This window comes from Symsagittifera roscoffensis, chromosome 3 (assembly GCF_963678635.1).
Source record: "Symsagittifera roscoffensis chromosome 3, txSymRosc1.1, whole genome shotgun sequence".
Taxonomy (NCBI): Eukaryota; Metazoa; Xenacoelomorpha; order Acoela; family Convolutidae; genus Symsagittifera; species Symsagittifera roscoffensis.
Window position 1 is genome coordinate 51,571,071 of NC_087064.1, and position 23,990 is coordinate 51,595,060.

A 23,990-nucleotide genomic window follows, 5' to 3' on the forward strand; every position below is an offset into this window, starting at 1 on the left:
TCGTGATAACAAGACACGATAAGACGCTAATTCGAAAGAGAACACACGAAAGGAAGGTTCAGTGGGACATCCGGAGCGGATCAGTACCCTCCAATGCTGCGAGATTGGAGAGATCACGACATTATCTCCGGAAGAGCAAGGAATTGGTGCCCAGAGAATATTATATGCTGAGACACTATATAACTGACTTTTTAGCCGCTTTAATGCTCTGAACATTTCAATTAACTCCAGTATTGTTTAATTTTTCAGAGCATGAATAGCTAGAAAGAGGAAAGGGTCAATCTATCTATAATGGATTTAGTGTATAACTGTCACTAAAAACAAGGAAAAAATATGATATTCGAGCCGTGTTTTTAATTGCAATCACGTACTGGGGGGATCCGAGATCCAGTTATGTGGTTGTTTTCGCATGTAACGAAAGCTGATCAAAAGTGAGAGAGGAAGACTTAAATTCTGCTCGTCATAATAAATATATAAATAATTATATAAAGCTGATCAAAAGTCGTTTGACTGATGGCCTAAAAATGGTAACTTTTTACTCAGCCCTAAACAGACCAGAAAACTTACTGGCTAGGTCGAGACGGTGAAAAACGGGTAAAATATAGCTAACTGACGCCGGCCAGTCGTCAATAGGTGCTTTTTCTACGCTCCGTCACCATGTAATACGGATGTGGAAGCTGTAACATCACAAACAAGATGTGGAAGAAATTGTAACATTACAAACAAGTAAAAACTTAACTGATGAACTTGAATCTGGGTGCGATTCCTTGAGAACTGTCTCTAAATCTGTTATTACTATTACTACTACACAGCTTGGCTCCCTACAATAAAATAACAAAACAACAGCAGATCGTGAAAAAAACACTTCTTAAACGATAGGAATTTTTACCCCCAGTCAGTATCCAAAACCAAAAAAAGTCATCATTGATTTTGGTCATCCATGGCGGCATTTTCAATAGCCTCTTCAAAAGCGGGAGTCACCGATTTCTTGTAAGTCAAACTAAATAACCATTGCGGTTTTTGTTTGATGTCCCAATAGCCTTGAAGGGATTAAATTCTTCTAGTAACTCTTTTAGTAGTTACTAATAGTTGTGATAAACTTATTAAATAGATTTGTTATGTTTGATGTTTGTGCCTGTTTGTGGAGCGCCCTCTGAGGGATTTTAGAGAGAGGTCTGTCAAGTGGCTTTCTCTGGGGAGGTGGGAAACTGGAACTGGCCTGAGAGTCTGGTGGTGCGCCGCTGGACCTACTGAGCTCGGGTGAGATTGTTCCTTGTTTTTTGATTTTTATAATTCGATTTTAAATTTTAAATCAATTTAATTGTCTTTTATTTTTTTTATTTGCTGAATTGTAAAATTCCCACTAATTGCTCTAAGCGACTCTAAAAAAACCCAATGATTTCAGTATCCTTTATGCGTTGATGTAAAATCTGTTAATGAAGTAACAATAGGTAATGATTTAGTGCTAGACAATTATGTTAATACAGCCATCTCAAATTTCCGAGTACTCAAGAGAGTACCAAAAGACTCGCGTGTTCCCTTGGCCGAAAGTCTGTCGGACAAAACAAATGACATCGTCTACAGTGTAGAAGATGTTACAAAATGGCTAATTTTTTTAACGTCGTTCTTGTTTTCCTTGGAGCAACCGAAAAGAACTGAACGCAAATAGACCACAAGCATGAACTCTTTGATAAATAAAAAAATTCGAGCAAATGACGAGTCACTTCCAAAAACCGATCCCCAAGTTTCAAGCCCGCCTCTGAGTGACCTCGAGCAGAGAATAAAGTTAATAAGTAGTAAGCTCGATGAAGGAAATGTAAAGGGAGGAATAAGGCTTGCTGCTTCGGATGACAAAACAAAATTGCTCCTTTTTCAACTGATAAATATCAAAAATTGTTGTCTAAGCACCCTCAGCGAGCCAAATTTGCGGCTCCAAATCCAGAAAAGTTGGATAGTTTTTCGTAACCGATTTCGACCTATACAAAGCAATAATGTCCTTTCCGAACGGATCAGCAGCAGGTCCTGATAAAATAAATCTTCAAATTTTTAAAGGTCTTGTTAGTAAGTCGAATAGCAGTACAGGACTTAATTTTCTGAAATCGCTTACTAAGCTGATAAACCTCATTAGAGATGGCAAAATACCCGAACCACTAAGACCTTTCTTTTTTGGCGCAAAGCTTATCGCTCTCATAAAGATAGACGGAGGGTTGAGACAGATTGCCATAGGCAACACGCTGAGACGTATCGCGTCTAAATGCGCTGGAAGCAAGGCCCTCTCCGAGCGAAAATTTTTTTTTCGGAAACGTAGAGGTAAGGTGCGATACCAAACAAGGAGCAGAAATAGCTGCGCACTCGTTTCGAACCCTAATTGAACGCGACGACACTCCAAAATGCACTGTTCTTTTAAAACTAGATTTTAAGAATGCCTTTAACTCTCTAAACAGAGAAACAATGGTGAATCATGTTTATTCAAATCGCCCCGAATTGTAGAATTACACCCATTGCGCGTATGGTAAACCTAGTTACATTTTTACGGAAGCTCTGTCATAATGTCATTAGACGGAACTCAGCAAGGTGATCCTGAAGCTCCTCCCCTTTTTGCGGAAACAATTCATAGACTAATCAAACAGTTGGAGTCGAAAATTAACATCTGGTATTTAGATGATGGCAATTTAGCCGACGATTATAAAGTAGTACTCCGGGACCTTAAAAACATTCTGAAATCGGAACAATTTTACGGCCTGAGCTTGAACACCGAGAAGTGCGAACTTTGTTTTTTGGGACCGACTATTAGTACACAGTATCATTCAATTTTAACACAACTTCGAAAAACATGCCCCAAAATAAAAATTAAAACAAAAGAAGAACTCCTCATTTTAGGATTTCTAAATGGTGAACTTTGCCGAAAAGTATTGCTCGACGAAAAAATTAAGGAGCTTGAAAAAATCTCGGATGTCAATGACAAACTAGACGCCCATCATGGTTTTTACCTCATGAAAAATTGATTTAGCATGCCAAAACTTCTATATTTTTTTGCAAATTGATTTTTTGGAACGCTACGATAAGTCACTAAGAAATTCGTTATGCAAGACCACTAACGTGAAAATGGATGATAACCAGTTCTTACAAGCAGTTCTCCCGGCAGCCAAAGGTCGCATGGGCGTTTCTTCTCGTCTACTCGCTTTACCCGCTTTCTTAGCCTCGGCAGTAGGAGCAAAAGATGCCTTACGCGAAATATTTGGTTTGAAGCCTGTGGATGGAACCTATGATGATGCGCTTAAACGGTGGTTTGAACATGGAAAAATCAAAATAGCTCCGGAAAATGAAATCCAAAAAAATTGGACGGAGCCAATTTTTGACAGCGAAATGGCAGACTTGATTTTACGACTCGAACCTACGGACGTAAAAAGATTCGTTCCAAGATAGATTTGGCTCCCAATGGTTGAGCGTCATCCCGTGCAAAAATTTAAGGTTAAATTTGTCAAACCAACAACACAGAATTGCGATAGGACTTCGATTAGGCTCAAAAATATGCGAACGGCATAAATGCGTTTGCGGAAAAGACGTTACCGAGGACGGTTGGCATTGTCTTTCTTGCCTCAAAAGTGCAGGGAGATTCTCTAGGCATTCAAACCTGAATGCCCTTTTAAAGCAGAAATTATCTTCTACTCACATTCCGTCTGTTTTAGAACCACGACACGACACCTCTTCAGGACCGATCAGAAGCGACCAGACGGCTTGACGCTCGTTCCATGGGCTGTTGGTAAGCAGCTTTTTGTGCCAGTTGGTCATATTTGGAAGTTTGACCTTGAGAAAAACAAGAACGCTTAATTTTGGAGTGAAATTTGATTTTTCAAAAATTCGAATGGAGCCTGTCATGTACGATTTTCTCGCGATAACTGAAAACCGAAAAAGAGAAATCAGAACTATCGAGTAACAATCGCGGGAAAGTTGCCAGACAAAGCAGTAGGAAATTGCCATTCGCAATTTCCGTCACAATAAAACTAGAGTAGAGCTGTCCTATCTGAAAGAGAAGGAAGCGTATTCCCGAGAATTGGACTATTATTCCTCGACTGGATTATCATTCAAACTGGACTAGAGTGAACCTTCGATGGAAAGATGGACAGCTTGAGTGTCCCAATGGTTCACGAGAAACCATACTCTAGAGTTCAAACTTGGTCCTGTTATTGAAACTGATAAACATTAAACTCATTTAGTTACATTATTTAATTCTCGAGTTGATTACCGACTTAATTACTCCCAGTTCTTGAGCGTGCTACGATGTGAGTACTCAATTTAAATTTCTAGAGTGTGTTTTATGATTGTTATGTTGAGGTAAGGCGAGTTTTAGGTTGATCCATCTGAAATGGATCAAAGTTCCACTGTCTGATAAAAAGTAACTTAACGGATTGTTCTGACCCGGTTTTTAACGGCGTTCATGTATTTTGGGTATCTAGGGACCTAAGTATGGGGACGTTCTTATTTCTAGATTGGGGGGATATTTTGGTAGTAGCCTTTAAGCTGTTACGGGTCGTAGTCTCATGTCACAAGCGAACCGAATTGGCTCCGACTGATTTGAGGTAGAAAAACACAAGAGATAGTGTCCCTGACTCTTGAGCCATTGGTTATAGGGCCTATTTTTCTTAAGCCTCATGTGTGACTACAGTAGACGAATGTTACATAGTGTTTTTATGGCGCTCCTGGGTGTTTACGACATCAAGACTACGGAGTCGAACCCACTTGAGACAGCTTCGGGCTGCATGCCCATTCTAGAGTACCGGTGGTACGGTTCGGCAGGAACGTGCGAACCTTCCGGTTGTACCGTGATAGCTTTTTCAAGAAAACTCGAGAACACTTCCTGGCACGCTCTCCGAACGAGGCTTAGCTAACCGAGTAAAGGGGGGCAACTAGGGGGACAAAATTACGAGCAAAAAGACAAAAAGCGAAACAAAAACCAAAAAAGAATAGAAAAAGGAACAAAAACCATAAAACGAAAAAAGACAGTGACTTTGACACCAGATTAGTTGAATCAAACCTTTATATTAATTAAATAGTATACCCATACTATTTTACAAGTTCGATCGTTTCGATCAACCTAGCAATTTAACCCAGTAACCTCAATAGAGTGCCCGAGTGTGGGGCGTTGTCAAGGGTTTTCAGATAGCTTGGAACTTAGCTGGACAACAAGGAGACTTGACTGGAAGAGGTGACCAGCCGAGTGGGAAAGTGGTTCAGGAGCACTTGAGCTGAACCAATAGGAGACTGGACTGGAAGAGGTGACCAGTCGAGTGGGAAAGTAGCCAAGAAGGATTTGGCAGCTCTCGAGTTCTCAAGTTAGGCAGAACGGGTATCGTTAAAATCCACATTACATTATAGGAGATAAGTGTAAAATTGGATAAGCGAAATCCCCCGGTTTTGAGGAACGTTTTTACTTAAGCAGGTCTGGAGACAGGTCTACGGTTTTCTCTTGAGAGGTTTAGCACCCGGCGCTTAAGGTAATTTTAGGCGTAAGAAGGGGGGCTAAAAAGGGGGGAGGTTAGAAGGGGGGCTGGTTAGGTTAGGGGTTGGCGGTTGCAAATTGTAAAAAGGGGGGAAACTAGAGTAACTAATTAATCGACATCGTTGATTTAGTTACATTAGTCATTAACACGCGTTGGTAATAATAGGTGGATATCGAAATTTAAACTCGAGTTAAGGCAGGTACCCTGGTCGGATTGGTAGGGGGGAACGGACATAAAAATTTCTGGTGATACCCAATAAGATTATTATTTGGGGGGAGGAAAACGCGTGGCAATTAGGCACCAGACAATTGTTTTTCGACAAAAGGTAGACATTTGTCACCTTTGAATTTTAGGTGGGTTCATCTATCTGTTTTTATTACTTTTTCTGGCTTAGAATTTTTGTTGCATTTTGGTGAGGATTTGTGTTTAGTTTTTACACGAACAGGTGATCACAAGATACCTGCGCACAGGTTTTGGTTTCAAGTTGCTTGGAACATTGAAAAAGAGGTAACTAAAAAAAAAAAGGGGGTCAGCATTTGGCCTTTAAGAGAGGGTTTTTGGGAAAATTTTACTAGAGCTTGAGTGGTGGTACAAGGTACAGTGAATCAAGAAGTCCCCATAACGAAGAAGAAAGAGGTCCGACCGCTCAGACACTTGTCAACAGTCTTGGGAAAGCGCCAAAGATGTCTTGGGACAGTGCAGTCTAGGGACAGTGGTCTTGGGACAGTCGTCTTGGGACACTAGCCTTGGGACAGTGGTCTTGGGACAGTGGTCTTGGGGCAATAGTCTAGGGACAGTAGCCTTGGGACACTAGCCTTGGGACACTAGTCTTGGGACAGTAGCCTTGGGACACTAGCCTTGGGACAGTAGTCTTGGGACACTAGCCTTGGGACAGTAGTCTTGGGACAGTAGTCTTGGGACAGTGGTCTTGGGACAGTGGTCTTGGGACAAGGGTCTTGGGACAGTGGTCTTGGGACATTGGTCTTGGGACAGTGGTCTTGGGACAGGGGTCTTGGGACAGTGGTCTTGGGACATTGGTCTTGGGACAGTGGTCTTGGGACACTAGCCTTGGGACAGTGGTCTTGGGATAGTGGTCTTGGGACAGTGGTCTTGGGACACTAGCCTTGGGACAGTAGCCTTGGGACAATAGCCTTGGGACAGTAGTCTTGGGACACTAGCCTTGCGACAGTAGTCTTGGGACAGTGGTCTTGGTACAGTGGTCTTGGTACACTAGCCTTGGGACACTAGTCTTGGGACAGTAGTCTTGGGACACTAACCTTGGGGCAGTACTCTTGGGACAGTCCTGGGACAGTGGTCCTGGGATAGTACTCTCAGGACAGGGGTCTTGGGACACTGACGGAAAGTACTGGGACAGTACCGAACAGTCTTGGGACAGTAGAAAGAAGCCTGGGACGGTACAAAGAAGAGTAGGGACGGTAACTGGAAGTCTTGGGACGGTATAAAAATTGAAGTAAAATTACAACAAGTGTTTTAAGACAGAATTAGAACAGAACAATACTAGTCGGAACCCGGTACGGTTGAGACCACAAATAAAGAAAAATTCTCGAAAGGTTTTGAAAGAGAACTGGGAACAAGGTTTTTATCACGTTGTATATTTCTTTTATAAAAATTTTTTTTTTCATAATAGATTTTATTCTTAGAATAGAATTGTGAATATAATAATATTGTAAATAAGAGCAATTGTAAATAGAAAAAATGAGACGGAGTAGGGTACCGGTGCTCGAAAAAAGGTCAAGTGGATCAAACACGAAATATAACTCGTCGCTGCGCGGAACGACATCAATGGGCCCAAGGAAAACAAAAGATAATTTTTCAGTTAGCATGGTCAGCACGAGGAGTAGTACCGAGAACAAGACGAGAGAAGGTGCTAAAGACAAACAGGTGGAGCCCACAATTGAAATCGATCTAGAGACACCAGACCAGAGCGTAGATGAAGTGGAGAAGAAGACAACGGAATCCACACCGATGCCCCATATGGAAGATCAGAATCCAAAAACCGTGGAGTTTTCACCGATAGACGCGTTGGAAGACACAACAGGCAATACCCGAGAAACGGTGAAAGACGACTCTCAAGTAAAGAAGACATCTTTTACAGAAAAGTTGGCGATGATGGTCGGAATGAAATCGAAAGACAACACGGCCGAAGAATCAAAAACTGAAAGAGCACGAACATTTGGGACAGTGAGCACGAAGGCGACAGAAGCCGACCTAAAGGAAGAACAAGCCAGAAAGGAAGCGACAGCCGAAAACAAGACAACGGCTGATCATGAAACAGCTACTCTTGAGCTTGGCGACCTGATGACAAAACTAAATCAGATCGACAAGAAACTAAAGTACAGTGAGGAAGATAGAGACTTAATAAGGAAAGAGTTGAAATACAACAAACACGAGTATCTGGATAGTTATTTTAACCTGGCTAAGGCGACAGACGAGAGACTCCAGCAGATGTCGGACATGGTAGATGCCACCAATGAAGAACGAGACAAGAACATCAAAAAAGATATGCAACAGTTGAAAAACCGATATGATGATGTCAGCAGCCAATTAGGTAGCCTGGAAAAGAGAATAGACACAATGAACAGGAATCAGGCCGAAAGTTCGTGTGCAATACAGGCGAAATTGGATGCAATCAAGAAAATCAAGAAAAACTTTCAAGAAGCCAAAAGAATTCAAAGACGACTCCGATGGATGCATTGACACTTGGGTGGAAGTGTTGAGATTACACCTAGAGCAAGATAACTTAAATGATGAAAGACAAGCATGCACAGCCATTCTCAGCAACTTGGAAGGCACGGCATTAAAATGCGTGGTTGCAAAGAAAGAAGAAGAACGCGATACCGCGGACAAAATCTTCGAAATATTGCTGAATCGATTCGGGTCAGGCATGAAGGGTCACCAAGCGATGATGCGATTTGAAAAGAGAAGGCAGAGGGACGATGAGTCAATTGATCGCTTCCTAGATGACCTTGAGAGCTTGAGAAGAAGGAGTGACCCAGAGGAGTCGACAAACAGAAGAAACTTTAGCATTGCCTCAAAGTTCATTGATGGGGTAAAAAGTGATGTTAGCTTAAGAACAATGTTAGCAACAAACTATACATTGTCGAAAGACAGCGCACCGACCCCAGAAGAAATGAGACAGAAATCAAGGGAATACATGCTGATGAAGCCCAAGAAATACTCATATTCAGAAAACAGAAACACGCAAGGGGGAAGCCAACCTCAGAGGTCGTCATGGTACAAGCCTAGAGATGACATGGACAAGCGCAGATCATGCGCGAACTGCGGGTCGGCGGATCACCACGTGGCTGACTGCACAACATACAAACAAGGCATGAAGAGTCTAGGATACGCACCGGATGAGGAGGACATGAGCCAGATGGAGGAACACGAGTACTATAGTGGCTTAATCATCAAGATAGGAGCGAGATGCTTCTTCTGTAACCAAGAAGGGCACTTCAGAATGGATTGTCCCTTGTTCTGGGAAGCGGTCAAGGACCAGAGTCACCCCAAACATAAGTTGGCATTAGCGGCGGTGCAGAATCAGCGGAATAGACAAAACGAGTTTGAATCTAGGAACTTAGGAGCACCAAGCACGGAATTGCCGACGAAAACAGTGAAAGCTGTAACACATGTTAATGGTGCGATAGAATCCGCAGCCGGGAACTCTCTAGAGATAAATTATGAGAAAGTGGCGACGGAAGCAATTACCAAAGTGAAACAGGATCTGGCTGCGAAAGAAATAGAGCAACGACTAAAGCTGGAGATCGAAAGACAGAATTTCAACGAAGCATTAGCTGGATCAAAACCAACACCAGAGGCTGTACCGGGCTCGACAAAGACCGGGAATTGTAACACTGTAAAAATGGTGACGGGAAAGCCATTCGGCATATCGAAAATTGGGGCTAGAATAATGTCGATAATCACAGTGGGCGGCCACGAGGTAACCAGAAACTTGAGCGAACCGAGCGACCAGACAATAATGCACATTGACGTGTACGCAGATTACTTGAGTTGTATAAGCCCACAAACGACTTCTAGAGCGTTGAGAGCACTACTCACGAGAGGGGACAGCAAGTCGGTACGTGTTGATAACAGGTATACTGAAGCTTATGGTCCACACGAGGTGATGCTAAATATAGATGGAATCAACATCTATACCAAGACAATGATAACATGTGACGAAGACCTAATTGGGAAAATCTACGTAGGGAAAGAAATGTTGAAAGTGAGATCGATTGGACACTGCGCCATGCTTGAAGAAGATGCGATGCACATCGGGACGGAGGCAGATGTGACAGGGCACGTGCTAGACATAAGTGGCAAAAAGACTCAGTTAGGTGGGTTACTTGATACGGGAGCAGTCTTGAGCGTCATACCAATCGAAACTTGGGAACGGATGGGCTTTGACAAAGGTGATTTGATAGACTCGAGAATACGGCTGTCAGCTGCAAACAAAGGGGCACTTCGGGTGCTGGGCAGTACGCCGATAATAGCCTTCAATTTGGGGGAACGTAACCTGTGGATGAGCTTTCTCGTGGTAGAAAACCTAGATGAATCTGACCAATTCATTTTGGGCAGAGACTTTACGTATTTCGAATTTCGACGTAACGATTGATCTAAATAACGCAATGTTCAGGATACGGAACCCGGATAGGAGGTACGCAATCAAACCGGTAAATTTAATAATGGCAAATGAAACCAAAGCACCGGTATTCTTGAGTAGAAGGGTGAGGCTAAAGGCGAATGAAGCGGCAATCGTAGGCTTGAGGATGAAAAATTACAATGAACTAAGTGACAACAAGCAAGTGTGTATAGTTCCGAATCCTAATAGTCAAAGTGCTGCTGTTTTAGGAAGATCCTTCTCGATAACAAAGAGCGGCCTCTGCGTCAGTGTCTTGTTGAATACTCTTGATATACCGATCACGATACAGAGAGGGAGGAAACTGGGATATGCTTTACCGGTTAAAACTCGATATGAAACAACGGAGAACTCAAAACAAAATGAAGTTGTTGATTGTCCCAATCATAGGGACAAAATTTGTATCTTGAGACGATTGCAGAAAATAAAAGATTCTTCAGGTCTTGTTAAATCACTTAAGTCAGAGACAGACGATGGGCTGTCGAGCTGTTCGAACTTTCCAGAGCGGCCCACACTAGATGAAATGCAAACTGATAAACTGGTTCTGCCGGAGATTGAACATTTGAGGGGCAAACTGAAAGATGAACAGCTCGAAGCCATCAAGGACGTACTAGAGCGGAACGAAGAAGTTTTTTCGAGGCATAAAGCGGATATCGGGTGTTGTAATTTTGTTGAGCATGAAATAGAACTTGAGGAGAACGCGGTACCGCACAGGGAGGGGGCGAGGCGCATGACCCCACACAAATCGGAGGCGTGTAGAAAAGAAATCGAGACGTTACTAGAGTATGACATGATAGAACCATCCAAGTCACCGTGGGCGTGTGGAGTAGTGATGGCCAAAAAGAAAGGCGACCAGTTGAGGTTTTGTTGTGACTTTCGATACCTGAACTCCGTCACGGTGAAGGATGCCTATCCCATACCTAGGATTGATGAGAGCCTCTCGAAGTTAGGTGATGCAAAATTTTTTACGACTCTTGATTTAGGCTCGGCCTTTTGGCAGGTACCACTAAGGAAGCAGGACAGGGACAAGACAGGTTCGCTGCGAGTTGGGTCTGTTTCAATGGAAACGGATGCCGTTTGGACTTTGCAACGCCACAGCCACGTTTCAGCGGTTGATGGCACAAGCGTTAATAGGCGTGACGAAGAAGTATGGCAATCTGGTAATGTGCTACGTGGATGACGTGGTAATAGCGACGCCCACATTGGAAGACCACATTGAGAGACTTGACGAAGTGCTCGCATGCATGAAAAGGTCGGGGCTAAAGTGTAAACCATCAAAGTGCGAGATACTCAAGGACTCAATAAAATACTTGGGCAGGATGGTAGACAAGCACGGCATCAGACCTGATCCGGACGCCGTGGAAGCAGTCCTAACCTGGAAATCACCGAAGACAGAACATCAGTTGATGAGCTTCCTGGGTTTCGCTAACTATTATGGTGAGTTCATCAAAGGCTATGCGGACAAGGTATACCCGATGCAACAATTAATGAGACACAAAGGCAAGAAGTTCACGTGGAACAACGCAGCAGAAGAGTCATTCCAGAGAATAAAGAAAGAGCTATGTGAGGCACCAGTACTGGGTATGCCGACTGAGAAAGGGATGTACGTGCTGGACACGGATGCGTCGGTAGTCGCGATTTCTGGAATTCTCCATCAAGAACAAGAATGGAATGGGAAGACAATCTTGAGACCAATAGCGTACGGGAGCAAAGTCCTGAGTGACACGGAAATGAAGTACGGAGCACCGAAAGCAGAGATGTTCGCGGTGGTTACCTTTGTCGAGAAATACAGGGCATACCTGGGCAGTGAGCCATTCAAGTTGCGAGTCGACAATCGAGCACTGAGCTGGCTGAAAACGTACTCAATGGACCAAAGTTACATTGGGAGGTGGATAGTTCGCCTGGACGGATACAACATGATAATTGAGCATATAAAACGAGATAAACATCAGAATGCCGACAGCTTGAGTAAGAAGACGGAGTTCTATGAGAGACAAGAGCAAAGAGAGGCAGACAGACCTGAAATCAAAGATGGCTTCTCCTTCATGGACAAGGAAACGTACGACAGTCTTCCACTCACGAGATGGCTGGACAAATCAGGCAAACCGATTGAAGATCATCCTGAATTACCTAAAGAACCTCCAGAAAAGACCATCTTGAAGAAGAGCAGAAGGATTCCGATAGAAATAATACTAAAGTGGAAGATCGTGAGGGAGACGCTCAAGGCAAAAGGCTATGATCTTAACCAGGTAGAAGCAGGAACTGCACAGATAGATGCTCGAGAAACTATCAGATGAGAAGCCCGTGATCCAAGAGAAGGGTCAAGAGGAACCGGAAGTCACTATACTTCGGAGAAAAGAAATAGTGAACAATACTGACTCCTCAAGAGGAAGCGTCACTGACAGCAAAGATGTCGTGCGGTCACTAGTTGACAAAATCCCCGAAAACATTCTGGAGCAGACCAAGGTTAGGAAAAAGAAAGTAACGTTCAAAGAAGATACTGAACACCTGGGACTAGGTCAAGAGTCCGGGGAGTGTTCCATGTTCACGGAAGAAGAAACCGGAGAAGGAAAATTGTCCGGGGAGCGTGAAGAATGGGATGAAGACTCGGATGAGAGCAGCGAAAACCAAGACAGTCTGTGCATGATATTGGCGGAAGAGAAGACAAGGCACCACGACAGGGAGTTACAGACGGATCCATCTTCAGGAACGTACAATCTGGACGTACAGGAGATACGAGGTGGTGAAGAACTTGAGAAAATTGCGGTTTCAAGGAAGCCATTCAAGGAATTATCAAGCAACTCAAACGTCAGAACGAATCTGGTGCCAGAAGATGATATGAAAATCGTGAAAAGGATGATATGCGTGAAGCTGAGTGATGACATCCACAACCCTGGTGAGATGAATGGACAGATCATGGCGCTAAAGGAGCATGTCAAGGCAAGATATAGGCTGTCAGACCTAATAAGAGCCCAAAAGAATGACAAAATGACAAGTAACCTCTCCAAATGGATCCAGTCGGGGGTCAAGGCGAAGGGGGAACTCGAGGAAGACAGCTACAAGATCTTGAGCCAGTTCTACAAAGAGAAGAAAGACTTACTCTACCACACAGCAGATGGGGTGGTAGCATGCAAGAGGAAAGATGAGGAGAAGATATTACACAAACACAACCTCATCATACTGCCACAATTGTATCAAACGGAGGTGCTTTTCAGATCGCACGACCAGATGGGGCACCAGGGGATAGATAAAGTACAACAAAGGATACTTCACAGGTTTGATTGGCCAGGAATGAGAAAAGCTTGCGAGAGATGGGTGAATGCCTGCTTGGCATGCCTCCAGGTAAAAGACCCAAGGAAGATGAAGTTTCCCCTCAAATCCGTCGAGAGATCAGAGTTCAATGAAGTGGTGCAGATAGACCATCAAAAAATCTGCATGACGGAGTCGGGATATAACCAGATACTGGTTATAATAGATCACTTCACAAAGTTGGCGGAAGCGGTTCCGTGCCAGACAGCCTCGGCCGAGGAGACATGTGATCATCTGATAACGCATTGGATATCGCGGTATGGTTGTCCAATGACTTTCCAGTCGGACAACGGCAAAGCTTTTGTGGGGGACTTGACAAAAGAATTGATGAGGAGATCGCACATTGCTCAAGCACACTCGACAACCTACCATCCACAGACCAACGGGTTGGTAGAGAGACAGAACAGGACACTGGTCAACATGTTAAGGGTGTACTGCTCAAGATACATGACGGACTGGATAAATACCTGCCACAGGTAGTAGGGGCCTACAACAGTACACAGCACTCAACGACGGACATCAGTCCCTTCATGATGTTGACGGGCAGGGAGAGAGCAATGCCTCTGACATTCTTTTACCCGGAATACGAGGGGAAAAGGACGTCGCCTCAGGCATACGTGAAAGAAGCGATCAAAAGACAACAGGAGCTAAACGAGCTATGCAGGAGGAACACGGCGCAAGCGCAAATGAGGCAACACAGAAAATATGACGAAAAAATATTACAAGCAAAGCCATATGAGGTGGGCCAATACGTGTGGGTCTTTCAAAATGTCATACCGCCCAAAGGAACGAAGAAACTACTCAAGAAGTGGAGGGGACCATTCATGATAACGGAAGTTCATCAACAAGGACGGTTCTACCGCTTGAGTACTGGGCGAGCAGCACATTATGAAAATCTGAAGCCTCACGTTCCGTCCCCGGAGGACTGGTGCATACCGAAGGACATGGAGGGTCTCGAGTACCTGGTGGTAGAGCCAGAGTGTGAAGTGAATGAAAAAGGCACCAGAGAGAAAAATGATGGTAATGAGAACTTGAGTTTGGACGACAATGAAAAGATAGAGGTGGAGTCTGAAGCAGGATCGTTTGTAGAAGAAGACTGGAACGACCCGGAGCAAGATGAGGTGCCGAAGTGGATGGAGCCAGATCGACCAATACCACCGGGGACCAGGACTGGCAATCGTAAACGGACCAGCATGAGGTACAACAGATACGGGGATGACTTCTTGATCGATAAGATACAGCCAGACAAATTGGGCGAGGAACTACTGAGTGCAGGCGAATTGGAAGCCGAAGAGGAATGGCAGGTCATTGAAGATGGTGGACACTATCCGCAGGAAGACTACTCGACACCAGAATTGGAGACGGATCTCGAACAGAGTGAGATAGAGAGGAGGGAGAACACGAACTTGAGGATACTAGAGTGGATGCGCGATGTCAAAGACGAGAGCCACGAAGGACAAAGCATTCAACAAGTCGACGTGTCATCGGCAAATTATATGAAGACAGAGGACCCTCTTTTCGGATGGACGGCAACAGACAGGCCACTGGACATTCCTCCGGCCAATTCAGACCCGACAACATCGACGGGGACGTCGATAAATATTTTTGTCCGGGGAGTGGGGGTAGGACTTACCCACACCGAAAATTTGATGATAAAGAAGCTCAAGGAAGTGAGAGAAACAAGCGAATTGGAACTGGAAGAAGAAGAGCCAGAGCCTACCATAGGTCGGAATTTCAAAACGAAGTTTGAAATACCCAATGAGTACTCGGAAAACATCATGATAACGGATAGCGACTTCATCCTGTCAAACAGGACTAGCGCGATCTGCGTCACGGCGGACATGAGTTTCAAATCAAGATTGGAAGCTGACTTCAAAAGAGAGTACCAGAATGTGGAGTTTCTGTTCAGACAGAGACCAGGACTGGGAGGGATGGCAGCGCTTCCACCATCAGTAGCACAAGTCCCGGGCAAATATCTGTGCTTCCTAGTGACGAGGGTCAATGACAGGAACACAATTGATCCCGAACACGTGATGTTGGCAATAACAAGACTACGAGACTTCATGATTGAAAGAGGAATAACGGAGGTCTCAATGCCGGTGTATGACCCAAACAGGGGCAAACTGAGCTCAAGGGAATTGTACGCTATCCTACACGTAGTCTTCGCGGAAACTGAGATAATGGTGTATCTTCACAAGAAATACTACTTGAGCATCGCCTGAGTTGGGCACACGGGGGTCTCGAGTTGGGCGTGAGGGAGGAGTCTTGAGTTAGGTACTGGGGTGCGGCACAGGTAAAGGGAACTTAAGACGCGATTGGCATGACAATTGATTTTAGAAGGATTAACGGTGCTAAAACATAAAATGAATCTGCATGCTTTTAAGGAAATTCCAATTGAATTGTTTTAAGTGGAATGAAAATGATAAGATTTTAACCATACTGGTAAAAGGGGGGTTTCTAGGTTAGGAACATGACATATTAAGTCTTAATATGGTTTCTGTTTTCAGATCAAGTTTGATAAACAAAGTTGAAAATCCAACTATACTCAAGCGAGAGACAGAAAGGGAAGTCTTGATTGAACTCGCGATAATCGACACCTGCAGCAAGTATTTGCAAGGGAACATTTCTAGAGAATTCTTGAGTTGGGTAATTCTTGAGTCGGTAAGGTAATTCTTGAGCTGGTTAATACTTGAATACATCCCGAAGTCACAGAGAATGTTAGACAGGTTCTGGAAATCCATGCCCGCGGCCCTGAAGAAGCCTACTCTCGATGAGCTGTACAGACGCCTGAGGGACCTGGATTATACCCAGATAGACGAGAGAATGGCGGTGATGCTGAATGCCATCCTCTAGTTGGAAGAACAGGGTGAGTGCAGGGAGTCTGCGACGGAGGCTGTCTTGATGGTCGGCTACACCACTGAGGGAATATCAAATCAGGAACAGACCAGATGGTTGTCTTGGAATGTGGATGGAGGAGTAAGGGGCTTTGACTTGGCAAGGAATCCTGGCCTGAGTAACAATACCGACTATGGCGCAGGAGAATTCCCACTACCAACTAGGCCATCAGCAAGATCGACAGGCCAGAGCTCGAGTAAGGTGCCATCGATGATGCGAGCGCAACAGACGACTGAGGCATATCCGGATCTTGGTGTTCTAAAGAAAGAGCTCGAGAAGACGCAGAGGGAAAGGAACAAGGCGAACCTCGATCGGGATCAGGCTAAGCTGGATCGGGAAAAGGCTCAGCTGGAAAGGGACCAGGCGGTCAACGAACGAGATCAGACTCTGAGGTTGCTTGAGATGCTGCGGGCTGAACATCAGCAAGAACTAAGGGTGCGGGAGAATGCCGCGAATTGTGAGCAACTGAAGTCGGAGATGGAGCGAATAGAACAACGACAACGTGAACTTGATGCACAGAAGGGAGCCAGGCCAAAGTAGCGAGTGGTTACCAGCTCGAGGCCAGAATCACGCATGGAAGTGGATGAAGCCCCCAGGGCAAGAGGACGGTTCAACCTTGACCGCGAGGCTCGAGAACACATGAGTGAAGGGTAGGAAGTCTGGATACCAAATGAAGCAACGTCCTCCTTGCGTAGCTTAGAAACGCAACCCATACGCCCGCTGATGGATGTGGTACTGCCGGGATATACCCCAACCTCGACCTCGAGCAGTAGTCAGGTGAGCGACAGCTCATCGCGTCTGAAGGAGCTGAGCGAGAGATTGCGGCAGAGAAGTCGTGAAAGTTCGGCAAGGGCGGAGCTTCCTCCAACGTGGAGGGAACAGCCAGTCAGGAGCGTCATGATCTCGAGTTATAAGAAGAACACCGAAAAGAGGTACCATAGGCACAATCGGCTGGATTGGAATGCGGAACAGAAGGCCAGGAGGGATTGCTTTCATGATGCAGCCTGGGTGGAATATCTTGCGCCACCCCGTGTGCCACAAGGCTCGGTCCACCTGATTATAGGGGACAGCCTAGTGCGGGTGTTGACCCGGATCCAATCGCACTGGCAGACAGGAATCTTGAGTTTCGCTGGAGCTGCCACGCCACAGATATTGGCAATGCTTGAGATGCTAGGAATGACAAAAGTATACACGGTGATCCTGATGATCGGAACGAATGATGTATCAAGGGGAGAAGCAAGGAAAGTAACGAGGCTGCACGACAAGATGAGCTGCCTTCTTGAGGAACTGAGGATCCAGATGGATCCCATCCTGTTGACAGTATGTACTGTCCCTTATAACATGAAGTTCGATCAGTACGCCTTGGAAATGAACGAGAAGGTGCGGAACCTAAACGGGGTGATCCGAGAAATCCACCGGAAGAGTGTGCTCCCCATCAGATTGTTGGACGTGGCGGAGCGCATGGAGCAAGCGCGGGATTCCCTGAAGACACCTCCAGTGATGGAATCCACTTCTACAGACCGAGGGGAGCAGAGTGGCTGAATGACGTCTTTCAAGGACACATAAATGCGCTAGAGGCGGATCTGCTAGAGACGGCCCAATTCACATTGGGGCCACCTCCGAACCCACCATTCCTTGCCTCGAGGGCTTTGTCTAGTCGTTTGGGACCGAGGGTCGACACTAGAGACTGCTCAAGGAGCAACCAGGCCAGATTGCCGAGTGCCACGCCAATGGAGTCTGAGGAGGTGACGTCATCAACGCCTCCAGGTTCGGCAATATCCTCAGTGGTAGTGGCAGAGAGCAAGCGGGTGGAGAGGCCTATGGAGACCGCTCGCTTGAGATATCCAGAGAAGGTGAAAGGGCTGGACCTAGAAGGTTTGGAATGCAGGCGAGAATTGGCGGAGACTCTGGGTATTGAACGAGTGTGGCACGAAGACTTGAGCAGACACCATTGCGTGGACTGGTTGAAGGCTCATGAGACGCACTTCTCGAGAGCAAAACTGATGGAGACCGCGGACCTGACCGGAATTCCCACGAAAGCGATCATGGGACCCATCAACTATAGACCTCTCAAGCTGCTGGGAAGTCCTGGACTCATAGCAGAACCCCCCAAACACCGAACGAGCATCGCCAGGATCAGATTGGCGACCCCGGCACAATTGAGGGTGGTGGACAAGCTGCTGAATCCGGGGGAAATGGAATTGCCAGATGCCGCATACGAAGGCTCGAAATTGGCGGAAGATCCCAGGTACGGGAAGCCCTGTGGGAGCACCCAGCTGGCCAAGACTTTGGCAGTTTACGATAGAGCAGATCCAGCTGCTGCAAGGGTAGTCATTGTGGCGGGATCAGACTTCGAAGGAACGTCTCCTAAGCTGTTTTGGCCGTAGACTCTGATATACTCTTTGCCAGGAGCCGAAGTAAACCAGATGTTAACTCTGGTGGTGGCAATAAAGTCGGAGATGCCCTGTGAGCCTGAGCTGCTATTGTTTGCAGGAATGAATGATCATCTGCATGCGGCGGGACTTCTTGAGCAGCTGAAGGGCAATGAACCAACACCGAGGAAGATATGGGAAGCCATTCAGACGTTGTTTGCGGCGATGAATGAGGTGCAAGAGAATGTTGTCTCGAGATTCGGCTCCAAGACGAAGGTGGTGTTCACTACATCCCCTGGATACGCGAACATGCCACCCGCCCTACAATTCGTGTACGCGGTCTTAATCCTGATAGCAGAAGGAAACGAATGGCGAATTCTAATGGCAGCCCCAATCAGGAATTGGAGCCATCGAACCTGAGGCTCCGCAAGTCAGATTTGGCAGCGGCATGGGCGGACATATCTCATGCACTGAGGGGCTTTTATGGATTAGCCGACATCCTGATCGTATTGGACGAGGTGCTCTTGCTAGAGATATCGAACTTTGCCAGGCAACTCAAGTTCAGCCCAGTCATCGGGGACGATCACCCGGCGATAAACCAATTGACGGCCAGCTTGTGGTTTCGGAGCATGGAGGTGAAGATCACAGGTTCCACCGGCAAGTCTAGAGGTCCGAGCAACGAGAGAAAAAATGTGACCGACACGGAGAAACAATTAGAGTCGATGGCGTATCGTCTGACGCAAGAGAATGGCTGGTGGCCATTTTTGACACCAAGGCTGGAGAACGCCACGAATAAGACGAGGGAGGAAGCACCACCCCTCGTGAAACAAGTCTGGAGTTTTCTGGAGAAACAACTGGAGCTGGCCGAAGGAAGAGAGATGACGGTGGCTAGATTTGTCTCGGCAGCCAATGAAGTGACGATTGGAGGGTTCTGGAGAGAGCACGCAGAGGGTGAGCTGAGGACTAGAAGGGATCATGAGATTCTTAAGTTCTTGAGTCCTTGCTGAGGGAAAGAATTCATGGCGGAAATGTTCGGCACCAAAGCGACTATCTTTGGAGCCTTCGTGCAGGAGATACTGGGCATGCCCATCAGCCTACTCTTGGCTTTATATCTGGTCTACCCCAGATACTTGTTCAACATGGGCCCAGCGTACATGTTTAGTCGAGGAGTGGAGACACTTCGGGTTGATGGGTATCTGGCACTAGTGCTCTTAACCCATGGAGAACTGGTGTCATTTCATCGATTGATGAAATATGGGGAGCCCCTGTCAATGGGGAAGGTACACTCGAGTATCGACACCTATTCCTACAAGTGTGCCGCGGGGTTGAAGACGCTGTTAGTGCAATACCTCATGATGCAGAATCGGCACATGACGGGTGAAGAGAAGAACCCAAAATCGAGAGAAGAGTGGAAGAAGATGAATGGAGGTATGCCTCTGTTAACGGACCTGTGCCTGGCAATGAGGTCGGACCCGATGGGGATAATCCGGGGTCTAGAGGAGGTGGTAACCTGCATTTACGGTCCAGCAGTGACGTACGCATTTCCAGATCCCCTGGTGACAACGTATCGTTACTCTGTAACGCACTTGAGTCTTATCAGCGTACTGGATGGGACGGCGCTCAATTGGTGTCGGCAGGAGGTGCTCAGGGCACAAATGAGCAATACGGTACTCTTTGGAAAAGTGAAAGATGCCGAGTTGATAGTGTACAACTTCAGGGGACAGCTGCAATGTAGAATGGGAGGCAAACGCGAGGACCCCATCGAGACATATCCCAAGTTCTGGAACTTGAACCCACTGGCAGCAGACGGAAGGGAGATCTTGAGGATTCCTGCTTGGAAGAACAGCTTTGCACTGGTTAAGAGGGAGCTGGAGGCCATAATGGAGAAAGAAATCCTGCCAGCCACCATGCCTGAGTTCCCGATAGTCAGGAGGATGACCTTAGGGATGAACAGTCCCTTAGTAGTTCCATCCATAATTGCGAGGATGACAACGGAGGAAATGCAGAAAGACTTCACTGATGGCTGGGACCCCCTGTTCGTCGGCTATACGGCGGCGGTTTATTTCCACACTAGCGAGGCGAAGATAAATTCGTGGACAACGCAAGCAAAAAAGATGAGAGGCTCGCAGCCCCCCGGATATGAGGTGCGAAAGCTCTTGAGAGCTCTTGAGCAGGAGGGACTTGAGAACATGCTACCAATATGGGATGATGGCAGGATGATCAAGATGGAGGGGCATGTTGCATTGGTGGACGACATGAAATTCGCGACACAAAAGTATAGGGCACCCTATGGCTTAGAACAGGTGGAAATGAGCCAGGACGGAAAAGAACTGGATGCAGCAGGTCAACTGTATGTGGCCCTGACGGAGTACAAGAGATTGGACCCGGCGACACCATCACCACTGTCAGTAGATACACCTGGAGACAAGAGGAGTGGACCCGTGGAAGACCGGTTCAAAAGAATTCTCGAGAGAAGAAGAGCTGAGTCAGAAGAAGAGAGTATGGATGAAACTCTCAGCGAAGCCGGCGAGGACATGGAAGTGGGGAATAAGCCTGAACCAAGACCATCAGGTGAGGAGCTCACCACTCAAGAGCTGTTGAAAGACTTGAGTGAGGAGAATTGGGCAGATACTGCCACTCCACATCTGACCCCGTCCTTCCGGAAGAATCTGGAATTGCCATTGGCGAGCGAGACCTCCAATATGGGGATGATACTCTTGAGTTCGGAGGAAAGGGAAAAGAATACATTCGAAGGAAATAAGGACATGTTCCTGGGGACTCTGGAGGACGACGCTTGGCAAAAGTTCTTGAAGGAATTCAATCAAGAAGTGGGCTGCGAGACGACGCTGGACAAATTCAAGGATGAACTGTGGGACACAGTCGTGAAGTTTGGAGAACCGCTTCTGATGGGGACGGGCCTGGATGAGAAGGCGAGAAAGGAGCTGCTGAACAAGCTGATAGGGCTGAGGAATTCACGATCAAAGACTAGAGAAGAAAAATGTGAAGACAGCTCTACTCTGAAACAAAAAACTGTAGATAAAATAGTTGATGATATAAAAGGGGATAAGGTTGGGACTAGTAATATGATTAAAAGTACTAATATCTTTAAGGCTCGAGCAGGGGGGAGGCAAGAGTTGGAAGGGTTGGAGGTAGACAGAGAGGTCGAATCAGTGATGATGACCACAACACCCTCAAGCAGAGATGTGAAGACTCGCAAGAGGAAGAGAGAAGTAGAGGGATTGGGTAGTCCTTCAGTGGATGCTGTCTCGGAAGGAAACTTGAGAGAGATGGCGCCCATGGTTTTGGCGCGATGCAAGACGGCGGCATACAAGAGCAACACGGAGCTCAGAAGACCACTCGAAGTAGAGAAGGAAATAGAGGCTTCCACCAGTTCGACATCGGAGGAAGACTTCAAGCCCCAGAAGATAAACGTGAAGAGAGGTTCAACGGACGGACAGACATGGGAAGTGGATGTCGGCAAGGAATGGGTCTCGAAGGGACACCAGGCCACGGGGAAGCAAGTGACGAGTGATCCACTGGAGAGGAGCAAGACGAGGAACACCTCCCGGCCATGGTGGGTGGCCCTCGAGACATTGAAGGAAATGGAAGGATGCTTGAAGAAGTTGGACAGTGGAGTAGCTCGCAAACGACGCAATTGGGCCACCCAGCAAAAGGCTGAGGTTAACAAGATAGAATTGGCGAACCAGTTGAAGAGGTCCTGGCAGAACTTATTGAAGGATCATTTTGAAGAGGCAATGAGGACACCCTCATCAGCACCGCCATTGATGGCGAATCCCTTCGTTAGAACCGCAGGACAATTGATGTTCACCTGGAGTCTGGTGGGAATAGAGTTGGAGACACTGACCTCGTATGACAGGTTGAAGTTGGGAAGCAAGAAGCTAGAAGTGTATCAAGCACTGATGCAGCACGTGGCCAGGGATAATTCAGGCTTGAGCCTGGCTAGGAGGAAGGATGCCACATGTTTCTTGAGATGGATAATGTCAATGATGTCTGATAGCACCATCTTGGCGTGCTTCCAAAGAGCAAGCGGAAGTAGAACCGTGGAAAAGAGAGTCTCAACGATCATCTTAAACGTATATCAGAGTACTGGAATAGAAAAGGAAGATGGTTCCAGACTATCCCTAGAGAACCACAGAAAGCTGGACGAGGTACGGAGGTTTTACAATAAGAAGTTCGAAGAAGAACTTGATGTTCACCGTAACCTGGCCTCGCCAGAGCAGTACTCGAGACTCAGTGAGAAGGGGGAATGCGTGTCGGGAGTGATGGGGATAGCCTACAACCCCTTCTTAGACTCAGAAACTGGAGGCGCTCACAGGAACCACGAGGTAGCGGAGCTGCTGAAGTTTTGGACAGAAAAAATAGTGGAAATAGACGCGGTGGAGAAAGGGAGGCCGAGCCTGGGCCTGATTCTTGAGAAAACACCGGAGGTGGTGAGCATACCGCGCTCGAACAAGAGAGTTGAAGTGAACATGGGTGATGGCAATGGCTTGTTGATCACGAACTTGGGAGTGGTATGGAAGTTACTAAGACCCTCCTGGTGCCCACATCCCCACGCGAGTCTGATCGAGGAGACCACCGAGCGGGTGAGGTTAGCACCAACGGAAGATGAAGATTTGGCAAAGTTGAGTGTGGTGCACAAACTGATCTTACCTCAGATGAAGGAGTCAGGCGAAAAGACGAAAAATCTCGAGTCAGCAAAGAAGATGGAGCCGGGTAGCTGTCTGGATTCTACGTGTGGGAGTGGAGAGCACACCTGCGATGGACGATCATGTGTCAGGATACTGTCCTTTCAAAAAGAAGATCTGGTTACTTGGTTTGAAGACATCACGGAAAGGGAGAAAAGTGAAGTACAAATAGTGGCGGAGTGTTACGCGAGAACTACGGTGAACATAGCGACAGCTCTCGGATTCTTCTCGAGAATGTGTAGTCTGCAGTCACTGGAGAGGCTAGAGTCTGAACACCATTTAGTGACGGCGTTGAGCGTGGAATCATGGCCTGGGGTGTTGCAGGTGACTCAAAAACATATCCGGAGCTGGAAGGTTGGTCTCGAGGCGGAAATGGGGTTTCCCATGAGCGAAGCTTATGGCCTGCCATTGAACGCAAAATCCCTGATAGGGTCAATGATGGCCAATTTGTGCGGAAGCCACTACCCACTGCACATGGCGATGGTGGAAGCATCCAGCCAGAGAACATTGGTGGACAAGGCCTTCTCAGTGCCCAAGTGCGTGAGGT

The 23,990-nt window shown here is 46.5% G+C and overlaps 1 protein-coding gene across 3 annotated transcripts in view; it reads left to right on the top strand.

Annotated features, from left to right (window-relative positions):
* The first annotated feature begins 1,088 nt into the window (after positions 1-1,088).
* LOC134841070 (tyrosyl-DNA phosphodiesterase 2-like) overlaps positions 1,089-23,990 on the top strand; it is a 124,596-nt gene continuing 101,694 nt past the window's right edge. For all 3 annotated transcript variants that reach the window (XM_063856843.1, XM_063856841.1, XM_063856845.1), the window contains exon 1: positions 1,089-1,109. The gene's annotated coding sequence lies outside the window, so the exon portion shown is untranslated. The remainder of the gene's footprint in view (positions 1,110-23,990) is intronic.